General features: G+C 36.7%; 1 long non-coding RNA gene across 1 annotated transcript; it reads right to left on the bottom strand.

The window, feature by feature from the left end:
* Positions 1-370: 370 nt before the first annotated feature.
* Positions 371-2806, bottom strand: LOC142175456 (uncharacterized). Its single transcript, XR_012704516.1, has 2 exons — positions 2130-2806; positions 371-500 (listed from the first exon to the last, which is right to left on the bottom strand). It is a non-coding gene; the product is annotated as an uncharacterized LOC142175456 (long non-coding RNA).
* Between the last annotated feature and the right edge of the window lie 13833 nt (positions 2807-16639).

Below are 16639 nucleotides of genomic sequence, written 5' to 3'. Positions count from 1 at the left end.
CTACAATTAGTGCGTTTTATTGGGCGAGGCTCATCTCATTTATTTTTAAAAGACAATCCTAAAATGCCTACATTTTTCTCTATTAAATTTGTCTCTACAAAATAAAAAAAATGTCATAATTTATTTACATGCTGAAATTAACCAATAATATTTAATTAAACAACATTCCTCCAAGTTCCAAAATGGTCTATTCGCTTGATGAACTAACGTGCTTTTTGAGACATGGTAATCATCCAACAATAGCGAATTAACTAGACGAAGTTACTACACCATTTATTTATTTTTAGGCAATATATAGATAGTTTGTCCGTTAAGCTATCGTCCGATGTTTCACTATATATATTAAACAGCTACATGATTCTGATTAGAGTAAGCTAAACAATTTATATATACAAATAAAATTTAGAATATAATTAAAATAAATCTGGAACTTCAACTCTTCATTTTCGTATTCATGCTACATGTTTCAGTTTACAATAATCAACGTGTCAGTTGTGTACCTGATATTGGAAGCAAAAGAAAAGTGAGATCAACAGAAATTCAGTAGCATACAACAACAGCAACCCCAACAACCAGTAACAATCAGCAATGAGAAACCAGTGACAAATTTTAAAATCAAGATGAAAATCCCAAAAAAAAACTGACAACAATCAACGGACAGAAGCCAAAGGAATTTTTTCAGATTTGAAGGACTAATTAATGTTCAACCCTTAATTTCTGAATCCGTATATCAGAATACTTAAATTATATATCGGGTGTATACTATTCTTCTTTTGAATTTCCAGAATGTTTTTATTTGTATTTTTTGAAGTTTTTATATTTTCGGAAATTTTCTCTCTCTTCAATATTCAGCTCTCTCTTTTTATCTATCTCTTCTTCTCTCTCTCCTCTTTTTTTTTCTCCTCTTAAAATCTGATTCAAGTCCCTTATTTATCTCCCATCCCAAACCCTTTAATCAATTAATAAAACAACCAATTTCTCCTACCAAACCCACTATCTTCCCACTCATCCCCCTTTTAATCCCACTACCTAATGCTTTGTCTCCCACTACATTAAACAAATATATCAACCCCACCCCACTACATCTTGTCCCCCATGCTTAACATAAAAAATTACATTATTCCCCCACTAATTTATGTCTTGTCCCCCATTATATTAAACAATTGTTCAAATGTTTAATTCCAAAAATACCCCTCCGACCTTACTGAAATTACCAATTTACCCTGAGAACATTGTAATTTACCAATCTACCCCGTCAGCTATAACAAGTTCAACTAATCAATTCTAACCAAAATATAGCAGCTATAACCAATTCCTAATCAGATTTTATGAACAACTCAAACTAAATGATGAACAACAAAGAAACCACTAAAATTATCTTGATTGAACAATATTTTTAACAACAAACAAACCTACTTTCAGATTCAACAACAACAAACATGTATATTCAGATTTCTAAATTCAATAATCATTTGAACTTAAAATTAAATCTAACAACATTACAACCAACAATTTCTATATTAAAACTAAACAAGATCATGAAGCAAACTGAAGAAATAATCATAAATGATAAACAACAAACAAGAAAATCAATCTTATACTAATTTCGGATTCAAGAACAATCAAACAAAGTATGAACATAAATGAAAAGTTTCAACAACAATAACAAGCAAGTTTTATTCAAATTCGAATTAAGCTTAAACAAAACAAATAAACATATTCAAATCACTAAACTTCAAATAATCAATTGATCTTTTTAATTAACTCCAATAAAATTATAACAAAGATACATGATTCAAAAAATTAAAAACCAAAACATAACTTCTCATTAAATCACTGAATTAAAAACGAACTTTAAACAAAATGAACACAAATTTAATCTACAACAAACAACGGATTCAGGCGATTTAAACTAACATTCTTTTATATTAACATTAAATCCTTTTAAATTAATAAAACAAACTAAAAAATAATTAATTGAATCTTCAACTTAAATCTTAACAACATTATAATTAAACTAATCAATTTTTATCTAAAAATAAATAAGAAAAATGAAACAAACTTATACTAATTTCAAATCTGAAAATATCAAACAAATTACGGACGAAATAAAACTTAAACCAACTAACCGTAAATGACCAACGACGAACTCGAACGAACTTTAAACGAAACCAACGAAACTTTGACATAAACGGACTTGAAGACGACGAAGCGACAAGCTGCGATGGCAGCCATGGCGAAAGAAAACACGAAACAGTAGCAGCACAAAACAGTAGCAGCACAAAACAGTAGCAGCAACGGAACAGTAGCATCGGCAGCCATGGGAACAGTAGCAGCGATTGAACAGTAGTGGTGGAGCAGTGCAGCAGCAGTGGTGTAGCAGCGGCAGCAGCAGTGGTGGAGCATGACGACGATGGTCGTTTGGAGGTGGGTGTTCATGGTGCGACGAAGAAGATGAAGCAACAACGACAGCGCTGGTCGTTTATGGACGTGAGGGAGCTAACCATGGCAGACGCAACAGCAGTAGAAGAAGCAACGACGTAACAAAGAAGAAACAACAGTACGAATGGAGGTAAAGTAGAAGACGGAGCAGCAACGCAGCAGGTCGACCAAGAAGAAGAAGAAGGAGAAAAAGATGCGCAGCCATGGGAGCTTGACGAGCTCGTCAATGGCGGATGTTGTTTGACGATGAAGATGAAGCTTGGGACGAAGAAGCTAAAGACGGGGCAGCCATGGATGGAGGTCATTTGGAGCTTGAAGAAGAAGAAGGAAAATGAGGGGGGTGGCGGATGTTGTTTGTTTTTAGGTTTAGGGTTTTTGTTGTCTTTTTGTTTTGTTTATTTTTTGTCAAATGTAAGATATGGGGTGTTAGGTATTTGGGTTATGGACCGGGTCATGGGGAAGGTTGGGTATTATTTGGGCCTGTGGCTTGAATTTGAAGAAGAGGCCCAATTCCGATTTTCTTTATTTTTTGCTCTCTTTTCTTCTTTTATTTTTCTAAAACTAAATTCTAAAAATCCTTAAACTATCATATAGAACTAAATTAATTTATAAAAGCGCAAATTAACTCCCAATAACAATTAACACACAATTAAGTAATAATTAAGCATGAAATTGTACAATTGGACATTAAATGCTAAAAATGCAAAAGATGCCTATTTTTGTAATTTTCAATTTTTGTAAAATAAACTTAATTACTAACAATTGTAGAATTAAATCCTAATGCAAAATGCGACATATTTTTGTATTTTTTATTAATTTAACAAATAAACATGCACAGACAAATATACAAATAATTACACAAAAATACCACAAAAATTCAAAAAATTGCACACCAAGGAAAAATCATTTTATTTTGAATTTTTTGAAAGTAATTCTTTCATAGGGCAAAAATCACATGCTTACAAGTCTTCACATGCTCTTGGATTATTTATTATACACATTTTGTCACATAAGCGACAGGGGGGATTTATTATGAAGAGGGATATAGTTAAGAGGGTTTTCGGGACATGCGATAGTTTAGGTAGGCAACCGACAAAACTTATATAGCTTAGGCGGGTTTTAGGGTATTAGTGACTTATGAATTTAAGGCCATAAAAGCAGACACTTGGTTTAAGTAACACTTTTGGCTTTTGGACACTTGAAAACAGTACTTCAAGAAAAAACCTTACGGCGCTATGAAAGATTTAGTAGGTGTTTGGACAATATTAGTTGAAATTGTAAAAAAAGTATTTAAAATTTGAAGTTAAAGTAGTGTTTAAATATAAATTAACTTGAAAAAAGAGTTGAAAATTTGTGAGTGAAAATCTTAATTTCACTAATCAGTACTATTCATCAAACAAGTTTTTCAATCACTATTTGCAAATATACTTAGATATTCTATTATATTTGCATATTCAAAGTAGAGAAGTAGATTACTATTTCAAGGTGAAAACTCTTTCATTCGTTATGGATTAAGGATAATAATGTCAAAGCTAGAGATTGTAAGAAAAATGAGTATATAGTATTAATTAAGAATACGAAGGAAGAAGAACAACTTATCAAAAATACTGTGTCGTAGCAAGCCACTGCCTTGAAAACTTTTTCAGCTCGACTGAGTGCAAATCATTGAGACCGGTCGCTCCCCAAGGTTCCACAACACCTCCAAACACGTGCACTTGTGGCTGGAAGTTTAGAATCTACACAAAATAGTTGCCTAGAAAGAAAAGAAGATAAAGGTATTTTCTGTGTTGGATAATTCACAAAGAAGACTGCCTTTTATAAGCAAAGTTGTTGGACAACTACAGATGAAGGAATTAATCTGTAGCTATTACTGAAATTAAAATATTGTAGGAAGAAAAAATGATTAGCAAGATGAATTCTTGGTTAAGAATTAAGTGAATATGATGGCCAATGACCATCCTATTTATAGGCAATTAAGGAGGTTGCATGTATGACAAGTGTGGAGAGTCTTTTAACACTTGTCCAAATTTATTAGTCCACTTAGCTTCAATATTAACAAGTGTATCTAGTCTTCTATGTATGAAGACACATGGTAGATTTTCATAGCCACTTGCCAAAGCTATTCAACACTTGGCTTTAAGGCTTCATGCAAGAAGCCACTTGAAAATAGATAGAAGATTTGTAAAATAAAAAAGACACGTAGCTATTGGTTGTAAATGGATTTTCAAAAAGAAATCGGTGACTTTACATTATAAATAATACCAACGATCCCCCACTAATGCAAAGACAAAAATAGAATAATTCTGGACAAAAAAAGGAATATGTACTTAAGTGTCAATATCTTTCGATCTAAATTGACACGTAGTGAAATGAGGAAACAACTAACATCCACAAAGTAAAGTACTCTTGAACTGAATGGACATTAGTTGAGACCCCCACAACACATACTATATCCTTAATTTTATGCAAACTCTGCGATACTAACAAAGTACTTTTATGGTCATGCACATACCTTGGGTCTCATGAGGGCACTAGAAAGACATCCCAAGTCTTTCATAAAGGGAGACCGCACCTTTACACTCACGTAGGTGATTCCATCAAGTCTATCTACACATAGACTACCTTAAGTTTATGGAATCATTAAGAGCAAAATAAGCTCAACCTTATAAAGCACTACCACACGCCATATGGATAGGAAATATAGTGCATATTGAGGTCTCATATGGCTTCCTTTGATCACAAACGGGTATCCACCATACTTCCTCAATCTATGGGCTTTAGCCCCATCCCCCTCAATGTTTCAAGGATAACTCTCCTTGCCAAACCCTTGGTTAAAGGATTCGCCAAATTTCTTTCGGATCTTACATATTCCAAGGAAATAACATCATGTTTCAACAACTATTTTACCGCACCATGCCTAATGCGAATATGTCTTCTTTTTTCATTGTATACACTATTTTTGGCAATTCCAATTGCCGCCTATGAGTCACAATATAGAGAAACTGGTGAAGTTTTTCTTCCCCACAAAGCCACGTCTGTTAATAAGTTTCTCAACCACTCGACTTCTTGCCATGCCAACTCACGAGCAATGAATTCAGACTCCATAGTAGATCGTGCTATACAAGTCTGTTTTGAAGACTTCCATGAAATAGCACCTTCATCCAAAGTAAACACATAGCCACTAGTGGAGCTAACTTCATCATTGTTAGTAACCCATTTTCATCACAAAATCCTTCTAAAACAGCAGAAATTTTATTAAAATGCAAATACCAATCCATAGTACCTCTCAAATACCTTAGCAAACGATAAAGAGCATTCCAGTGTTCACTACAAGGGTTGTGAGTATATCTACTCAATCTACTAACAGCATAAGCAATATCAGGTCGTGTATAATTCATGAGAAATATTACACTACCAATTATCTTAGCATACTCAGTTTATGAAATACTAGATTCCTTATTCTTTTTCAAGTATATGCTAGGATCATAAGGAGTTCTCACATGTGCTATATCAATACAATTAAACCTTTTCAACATTTCTCAATATAATGAGACTGAGACAAAGAAAAACCATTAGAAATTCTTTTGATTTTAACCCTAAAATCACATATGCTTCTCCAAGATCTTTTATTTCAAACTTAGAAGACAAAAAATTCTTAGTCTCATCAACAACATTCACATTAGGGCCAAAGATTAACATGTCATCCACATACATACATATAATAACACAATCTGATCCTATCATCTTGGAATAAACACAAGTATCAGATGCATTAACAACAAAATCATTACCCACTAATGTGCTATTAAATTTTTCGTACCATTGCTTAGGTGCCTGCTTTAGACCATATAAAGACTTTCTCAATTTGCATACTTTATTCTCCTGTCCTTGAATCACAAATCCCTCAGATTGAGACATATAGATCTCTTCTTCTAAATCACCATTTAGGAAAGTCGTTTTAACATCCATTTGATGTATCACTAAATTATGAATAGCAGCTAAAGCAACAAGAGTTCTAATAGTCGCTATCTTAGTCACAGGAGAATAAGTGTTAAAGTAATCAATGTCTTTCTTTTGGTTAAAACCCCTAATAATAAGTCTAGCCTTATATTTCTCAATTGTACCATCGGGTCTCAATTTCTTCTTAAATATTCACTTACTACTTATGGGTTTACAATCTTCTTAACTATAGAGTTTAATTCACTTTTAATGACCTTTTTCCAAAAACTAGCATCTATTGATCTCATTGCTTCATTGTATGTCTTAGGGTCTTTTCTATTAAATAGATTGATACTAATTCATCACTCAAAATATGAAGATCAATACAGTCAAGAAAGTAGTAATAAAGTCAGGACCAAAGCTAGCTTCAATTATATGCCTCTTACTTCTTCTAAGTTTATTTTTATGCTCATTAGCAGTAACACTAGAAGAAGGCACAATATGAGAATTAATAGACATAGATCTAGAAGCATTATTAGGCACATCACTAGGCATATTATTTTTCAATGGAAAAACATGCTCAAATAATTCTGCATCTCAAGATTCACAAATAGAACTATCATTCAAATACGTAAATCTATATGCAACACTATTCTGAGCATAACCAATAAAAATAGCATGAAAAGTCTTGGGTCCAACATTTACTTGTTTAAAATCAGGTAGACCAACTGTTAATTTATATGAGTCCACCAAACTATGGAGCACCTGATCTTTTATGAGTTTCTACTGAAAATACTTATAAAGCAGTAAGTAAAAGGGACAAGGGATTTTTACGTGGAAAATACCATACAAGGGGACAAAAACCACGACCTACCCTTGTAGGCTTTCAACTTCACTAACTTGTAATCTTACTATACAAGCCACTTTGTAATACCTCTACTATAAAGGATTCAACTTAACTAACTTGTGATACTCTTACCACAAACCACTTTGTAACTCTCTAGCTACAAAGACTTTAAACTTATGACTAAACCTAGTCACAACATAAACTCAAAAAGTTTAAGAATTTTGGGTTTCCTAAAATATAGCTTCTAAGAAAGCAAGATAGGAATTACAATGAAGAACAAATAACAAAATTACAACTCAATTACAGATACACATAGACTCGTTGTGAAATTGATCCTTTAGTGGAGTTGTCTTCTTGTTCTTGACACACCAGTGACTTCAATGCCGGATGAACACTTTTAATGTTTGAGAGAATATCACAAAATTCACAAGCGAATGTCATGTGCCTTGAACCAGGTTGTTATACTACAAAAGATATCACAATGGTGGTGTCAATTTATGGTACATGCTTCTTCCTAATGAGAATTGACTTTTGCAGTATCTGCTACACTGTCGCGTGTACAGTCGCGGACAATCAATTTCTATTGTTGCGTTCCAGCTGTATGGTGGACTTGTACTTCTATCAGAGAACCCTAAGGGACCAGGTCCCAGTTGTGTTCCTCTTTGTGACAGTTGCGTATAGTCACTTTCTGCTATTATGTTCCAGTTGTACAGTTGACTTGTACTTCTGTTGGAGAACCTGAAGGGACCAGGTCCCTGTTGTGTTCTTCCTTGTGGTTGTTCACTCACTTGCTGGAGATCAGACTAAACATTGTTCATTTGAAATGTACACCAGGTGGGTCAGGTTCTTTATCTAGTTCTTGATAATAAGTTTGTTAGATCATCAAAATATAAGAACCATAAGGCAAAGACATTGAAAACCCATCAATTTTTCTCTTTTTGATGATGACAAACTTAAGCAGTAATAGTATTTGTTTAGAGCAGAAATAACCAGATAAGATACCAAAAATATACAAGTTCCCCCTGACCTTTTGCTTTTGATTCTCCTTTAATTAGATCCCCTATATTTGCAGCAAGTTTCTACTCAAGTTAAGTTCCTCCTGACACCCTTTACCCTTTCTGCACAAGTTCCCCCAAACCTGACACCCTTTAACCTTTTTCCCCATTTGGCATCATTAAAAAGAGACACAGGCAGGCAATTAGCATAAATAAGTCTAGCACAGCCAACTCATGCCACATATGTGCACACAACATGACAGAAAAGAGAAGCCAGAGGAAAGCAACATTGTACATGCAAAAAAGAGGAGACGTTTCATTTATATTAACAATGGACTGAGCAAAACAAGAGCAGTAATGGTGAAATCCAACATGTCATCACAAGAATATAAACAAAAATAAAACAACAGCCACAAAACATTAGAGCAAAAGATAGCTGGCCACTGAGAGGATCCTAGGGGCACTAGGAGAGTGAGGTTTAAAAGGAGGCAACAATGGTTTTGAGAACCAGGTCCAGTCGGGCATTTGCAGATAGTTGTTCTTCAAGTAGTTTTGCGCGAAGATCATCATTTTCCTTTGTTAGGCGAGCAACTTTTGCATTTACGGAATCGGGTCCTTTAACTGCTTGACTGAGCTGAGTTTCCAGTATGGCATTTCGAGCCCTCAACCGTTTGATCTCTTCAGAAGCTGCATTTTGAGCATTGATCAGCTGAGAAATGGTTGAGATGCTTCCACCAACTCTTTCTATGAACTCACATTCTTCCAGAGTGGTTTTAGAGAAGGTCTTCTTACGTGTGCCCGCTCTGGGATTACCCAAGGGGACCTTGTAAAATCTGAACACTTGAGTGAGGAGAAAGCCATATAGTAGCCCATGATTCCCACCTTTAAAGTTTGCCACCTTTTGCATATGATCTATCATGATTGCTAGTAGATTGATTGGGACAAACTCATCAAGTGGCTAAGTTAAAACCATATCCGATTTTGTAGCAATAGACCGCCTCTCAGAACGAGGTAAGAGTACCTTATTGACCAGTTCAAAAAGAAGCTGATACTCAGGATGTAATACTTTCTTATGCACATGTTCCCCCTACTGAATAGCTTGCTCTTTCATGATGACTCTCGTAAAGTTGACACCACAGATACCTTTGACTGAGGACATTCCTTCACATGGAATTTTGAGAACCTTTCCCAATGCTGAAGCGTCAAGTACAATGTCTTCTGCATTTACTAGCGCACAAATGTGATCCCCATCAACAGTGAAGAGAGATGCGTAGAAACTTTGTAATGCATCTTTGTATACCAGAGGTATGCTCCCTTGAAACAAATGCTCCCATTGCTGAAATTCAACTATCTCCAAAATTTGTCTCATATTGGCCATCTTTGAAATTTCTGGGTCAAATGTACGACCCCACAAGACTTTCTGAGTTCTTAATTTCTGCTGCCAAAGACCACTGGCACTGGGCATGGTCCTAAGAGAACCAGGTTCCCTTACAGTTTCCCGTTCTCGTTTTCTAGATCCTTTAGTAGACTTTCCTTTCCAAATTACTAGCCCCATAGTTTCATCTTCATGTATGGCTTGCTCAGCTGGACTCCTCTTAGACTTCCCCTTCACAGATGCATCATTTCATTTCTCAACAGCTTCATCCACAGACTTTTCAGCTTTTATAGATTGTTTCATTAAGGAACCAAGTTCCTTTAGAACATTTTTGTCAACCCCACTTACTGGAACACTCTTGTCAGTAGCACATTCCCCTTGATTCATCAACCTCTTTTCCTTGTCGTGACACTCCTCCTACTTTTCTGCAATGTAGACTCAAATCCCTCTTTCTGTTGCGACCTGGTAGTAGCTGACTTGGAGAAGGATTCTAAGAGCTTAGGAAGAGTAGGAGGTGCATGAGTGGGTTTTCCAGGAAGAGCATTAGGTTCTTCAGAAGGTTTTTCTACGAAAGGCTCATAAGCCAAAGACTCGAGGAGTACTATGGTTCTTACATAGCCTAAGAATGGAGTTTCTTCCCCCTGATACTCATACAAGAGATATACTCATTCATTCATCAGACTCTATACAACGATAGCCATGATGTTATGCACTACTTCCTTTTCTGGTGACTTTGTGAGAGTCACTAAGTCTGAAATGGAGGAGTTCAGATACTGATCAGGATCATCCTCAGAGACCTCTAACACTTGAGAGGTGAAACCTTCTGAGTGTTCTTTGATGAGATAACGAGACATAGGGTTTTCAACACATAAAATGGAAACATGGTTTGTCATAAAAGGGAAAACTATAGGAAAAGATGAGGGACCAGGTGTGGATACAGTAGTATAGGAAGGAGTGGAATAGTGAATTTCTGGGGATGATTTTAAGGATGATAGGGAGGTAGGAGTAGTGTTAATGGTGGAAGAAGGAGGCGATCGTTCGATTGCCATTATAGGAGTTTTTGGAAGGGAAGTGGAGTGAGAGAGAAAGATGAAGAGAGGATCACATATATATAGAAGAGATGAAGGTGCATAACTTACTGTGAGGGAGAAGAAAAGTTTTATTGGAAGAAGGCTAATGATGAGAGGAGAGAGAAACGGGTTCTGAATAGTTTTGAGAACGATGGTAGGTTTGTAGGGAGGCATTACCATGCAGAGGGGATGAAAGGATTTGAAAGACAAGACATGCAGGTTTTGAAAAGTCGGATGATGTGGCAGTTGAGTTAATTTTGTTAACATTTTTTGAGAAGGCATGTAAAACAAGCACATTACTACTAACTTGTGGTACAAGAACCTGATGCCCGAATAATTTTTTTGAAAAAGAGTTTAGCAGCTCTTCTTTCGTAATTCATAGGTGTACCTTTAGCTTCTATGATCATCATGCGTGTTTACCTGCAACGGTATCGATGTGAGTTAGGCTTGGCCAGAAAACACTTTAGCTAATTTTACCTGAAGGTGTTTTACATAGTCAATTGATAGGGGATCAGGTTCTCCATTAGATTTTAATAAACCCAGCTTCACCTTGTTTCTTCGAACATGTTCCCTACTCAAGGCTTTGGTGAAGATATCTGGAATTTGATCTTCTGTGCTGCAGGATTTCCACAGATCAATCCATTCTCCATATTGATCCTCAGAAGATAATGCTACACCTCAATGTGCTTGGTCCTCTTGTTTTGAACTGGATAGAGAAGGTATACCATCAGAAAATACCCCAAAATCTTCTGGTTGCTGCTTAATTCATAGGGTTTGAGCATAGCAGGATGCTACCGCTGCACATTCTGCTTCAGTTGTTGACAAAGCCATTGAGTTTTGCTTCCTTGAACCCCAAGAGATAAGACATGATCATGGCAAGTGAATCATTCCAGAAGTGCTTTTCCTGTCCACAAGATAACTTGCACAGTTAAAATCAATATACCCAATAAGATTAAAACTATCACCTAAGGGGTAATACAGGACCAGGTCCTGAGTTCCCTTAAGGTATCTCAAACTTCTTTTGGCTGCCTTCAAGTAGGATTCCTTGGACTTTACTTTGGATTCTATTCTATAGTGGAAATACAGAAGGGACTGGAGAATTTGTCTGACTCTAGAATCAAGAGGAGTGCTTATGTTATCAGGTAGATGAGAGCTTTTGTTTTTCCAGTTTGGGACTGAGGTTTGATTGGTAGAGGAACTTGGTAGGTTGACTTGATTTCCCAGCACTCTTTGTTCTATTACTTGTGAAGTGCCATGAACTGCATCTCCAATCTTCCTTCAGCTTCAGTGGTAGTAAGTGAAGTACCAGGTTCCTTGTGAGAAATGGAAGATGATGTTGCACAGTCTTTCACCTGTCTCCTTCTTCTTACTCATCATATCAGCCTCTCTATTTAAAACCTCAGATATTTCCCAGGGACCAGAGATGGTTCATTATATTTATCATCATTGTTTCCTCCTTGGTTAGAGGAGAGTGTCTCATTGAATACTCCATGAGCACTTCCTTCCACTCAGTGTGCCCTTTTGTTGTAGACTTTGTGGCCTTTGCTTTGTGGGGAGTATTCCAGAAGGATTCTTTCATCGTCTTTTTGCATTAAACTTCCGAAGCTGGTCCTTTCCGTTGTCGAGAACATGGCATTTTCATTCAGAAAGGGTCTCAGATGAGTTGTCTTTGGTTTTTCTTCCATTTGGCAGCTCATAGTGGGTGTTGGTTCAGGAGGGACCTAATCATATACCTGTTCACCAAGCAGTATTTATTGTTTTTGCCCAAAAAAATTTGGCGAATCCATTGTCGATGAGCATTGTCCATGCCATGTCTTCCAGAGCTCTGTTCTTTCTTTCAACAACACCATTTTGGTGTGGAGTCCTTGGTGCTAAGAAGTTGTGAGTGATTCCATTTTTGTTACAAGCTCATCAAAGATTGGCGTTGTCACATTCTATCCCGTGGTCAGATTTGATTCATGCTACCTTCAATTTTATCTTCTCTTGGATCTTCTTGGCAAAGACCCCAAACACCTCGAAAGTCTCACCCTTTGTTCTAAGAACCAGTATCCAGGTGAACCTTGAATTTGACAAACCACGAACTAGGTCCTTCGGAATCAATTTATTCATAGGTGAGAAACTTGCATGCCCCAATCTTCTATGCCAAAGTTCTGCGTCATCATCAACTGACTTCAAGCATCTCATATCACCAGCTTGTAAAGATTCAAAGTCAATAACGTAGATATTCTTGTTTCTTTTGGACACTAAGACCACTTTGCCAGTTACCAGATTAGTAACTGTGCACACTTTTTACAAGAACTTCTACTTTGTTCCATTTATCACAGATTTGAGAGACACTCAGGAAACTATACTTCAGGCCATCCACATAGTACACGTTCTCAATTGAGTGCCAAGGAGTTTTTCCAACTTTTTCCAATACTGAGAATATACCCTCTTCTTTTTCAAGGGATACATTCCCTTCCTACAGGGCTTTCAGTGAGAAGAAATTTATGGTGCTTCCAGTCACGTGCTTTGAGAATCCATTGTTCAAGGTTCATTGCAGTCCGCTTCCTCTCACTATTTCCTGCACATGCAGATTAAGGGTTAGATTTAGGAACCCAAACTAGTTTGGGTCCCTTGTTATGATAAAAGGGATGTATAAGGGCTTTTCTAGTCTATGCAGGCAGTATTTGTTTCTTACGAGTGGCACCTGGTCCCTTGTTAGTAGTCACTTTGTCAGTAAACACTTTGTTTTTCTGAATAGATTGAACCCTGGCCTGGCAATTTTATTTAAAGTGCCCATTGTTCCCACAATGGGTACACAACCAGTTATCAGGAACAGTGACATACTTGTTGTGAGGGTTGTAAGGAGTTTTTTCCCTTTGGAACCCGATCCCCTGCCTGTTTCCACTATTATTCAAATACATGGCAGTGACAGTATTTGAGGACCAGGTCCACTTCAGAGATTTCTCAAGATCAATTTTTACTTTCTCCAATTCATCTTGAAGGTGCCGATTTTTCTCAAGTTCATTGCATAGACTAGTTTTCACATCATTTAATTCTTGTTCAAGCTTGATGTGTGTCACGCTAGATATTTCCTTCCCTTTCCCAAAACTCACAGTACTATGTTCTCTATTGAGTCCCTCAATGGTTTCCTTTAGGTAAGTGATTATCACTAAAAAAATCATCCCTCAACAATTTTTTCTTCTAGAGTGTGTTTCTCATTACTGAGACCTTCTATTGTTTCTTTCAAGTCAACAACCACTACAATCAGGTCATCTCTCTCATTTTCTACACTTGTTATATTTTCATTCAAATCTTCCTTTTCTTTTTCAAGATTAGCTATGGTCTCATTTAGGTCCACTACACAGACCACCAGGTCATCTCTAGATTGTTCAGCTTCTCCTAGTTCTGTGGTCAGGATCTCCTTATCATTATTAAGGCTATAATAAGAATCAATTAGAACATTTGCTAATGACCTTAACTTCTTAGAAGAGTAGGATTTCAGATTTCTCTGAACATCCCTGAAATTTACCTCATCATCTTCATCATCATCAGATTGAGCCATCAGTGCGAACAGTGAGTCATACTTGGTTGCTTCAGTTTCCACTACCATTATGGAGCTGTTTTCTGCATCTGGTTCCCCTTCTGATTTACTGGAGGAGTCTCCCCAAGAAGCAAGAGTCTGCTTTACAATATTGTCAGGTGTACTTTTTCAACTGAATCGTTTGTCTGGAACCAGGTTCCTTTTGCAGCTTTGTCAGGGTTTTGTTTGTATTGCTCCTGTTTCACAAGTGGACAGTCTTTGATGAAATGCCCTGGCTTTCTGCACCTGTGACTGAGATCATTGTTCCTTGCCTTACTTGAACTGCCCCTCTTTGGTATACCACTATTTCTTCGAACCATTTTTTGAAATCTTTTAGTAAGATAGGCCATATCACTATCTTCTTCACTTGAGTCACTGCTTTCAGCCTTGAGAACCAGGTTCTTTTCCTTCTTTAGCTCTCTCCTTTCATTGTCTTTCTTTCTTTTCATCTCGTATGTCTTCAGATTGCCAATCCGTTCATCCATGGTTAGAGTTTGTAGATCTTTAGCTTCAGTGATGGAATTTACCTTGCTTTCCCAAGAACCAGGTAGAACACTGAGGATTTTTCTTACAAACTTATTTTTGGGAATAACATCTCCAAGTGAGTGAAGCTCATTTTTGATAGATGTAAGTATGGTGTGCATATCCTGTATAGACTCATCATCCTTCATCCTGAAGAGCTCATAATCTGTGGTGAGGATGTCAATCTTGAATTGTTTAACCTGAGTAGTTCCTTCGTGTGCGGTTTGTAACGCTTCCCATATTTCTTTGGCAGTATCACAAGCTGAGACTCTGTTGTACTCATCTGGTCCTATACCACATAACAAGATTTTCTTGGCGCGATAGTTCTTTTCTACAACTTTTCTATCAGTATCACTGTACTCCTTTCTGTCTTTTGGCACCATTGGTTCAGTTTCTTGAAGCTTCTTCATAGGAACATGTGGACCATCACAGATGATATCCCACAGTTCTGAATCTTCGACCATTATAAAATCATGCATGCAAGTCTTCCACCAGTCGTAGTACTGACCATTGAATCTAGGAGGTCTGTAGGTTGATTGTCCTTCCTCAAAGTTGGATGGAGGAACCATTGAGATCCTTTCTAGGTGTTAACCTTTTAGAAAGGACCTTCTCTAATACTAATTGTTAGTTTATATGAGTCCACCAAATTTTGGAGCACCTGATCGTTTATGAGTTTCTACTGAAAATACTTATGAAGCAATAAGTAAAAGAGACAAGGGATTTTTACGTGGAAAAATCTCACACAAGGGGACAAAAACCACGACCTACTCTTGTAGGCTTTCAACTTCACTATTGTAATCTCACTATTACAAGCCACTTTGTAATAACTCTACTACAAAGGATTCAACTTAACTAACTTGTGATACTCTTACCATAAGCCACTTTGTAACTCTCTAGCTACAAAGACTTTAAACTTATGACTAAACCTAGTCACAACATAAACTCAGAAAGTTTACGAATTTTAGGTTTCCTAAAATATAGCTTCTAAGAGAGCAAGATAGGAATTACAATGAAGAACAAATAACAAGATTATAACTCTACTACGGGTACACATAGACTCATTGTGAAACTGATCCTTTAGTGGAATTGTCTTGTTGTTCTTGACACACCAGTGACTTCAATACCGGATGAACACTTTTAATGCTTGAGAGAATATCACTAAATGCACAAATGAATGTCATGTGCTTAAACCAGGTTGTTATACTACTAAATACATCACAATGGCGGTGTCAATTCATGGAACACGCTTCTTCCCAATGAGAAATGACTTTTGCACTGTCTGTTGCACTGTCGCGTGTACAGTCGCGGACAGTCACTTTCTGTTGTTGCATTCCAACTGTATGGTGGACTTGTAATTCTATCAGAGAACCCTAAGGGACCAGGTCCCTGTTATGTTCCTTTTTGTGACAGTTGCGTATAGTCACTTTCTGTTGTTATGTTCTAGCTGACAGTTGACTTGTACTTTTGTTGGAGAACCTGAAGGGACCAGGTCCCCGTTGTGTTCTTCCTTGTGGTTGTTCACTCACTTGCTGGAGATCAGACTGAACATTGTTCATTTGAAATGTACACCAGGTGGGTCAGTTTCTTTATCTGGTTCTTGATAATAAGTTTGTTAGATCATCAAAATATATGAAGCATAAGGCAAAGACATTGAAAACCCATCACCAACCTTAGCCAAACACCCCCACACTTTCAGAATTTTCAAGTTAGGGGCAAACCCTTTCCATAACTCATACGGGATTTTGTCTAACTTCTTATGAGGGACTTTATTAAGAACATAGCATGCAGATAAAACAGCTTTCTCCCACATATTATCAGATAAACTCGAACTCCAAAGCATAGAATTCATCACTTCCTTAAGGGTTTTATTTTTTTGTTCGGGTA

This window comes from Nicotiana tabacum, chromosome 3 (assembly GCF_000715075.1).
Source record: "Nicotiana tabacum cultivar K326 chromosome 3, ASM71507v2, whole genome shotgun sequence".
NCBI classification, from domain to species: domain Eukaryota; kingdom Viridiplantae; phylum Streptophyta; class Magnoliopsida; order Solanales; family Solanaceae; genus Nicotiana; species Nicotiana tabacum.
The sequence above is the reverse complement of the archived record's forward strand: the minus strand, read 5'-3'. Positions and strand labels throughout refer to the sequence as shown.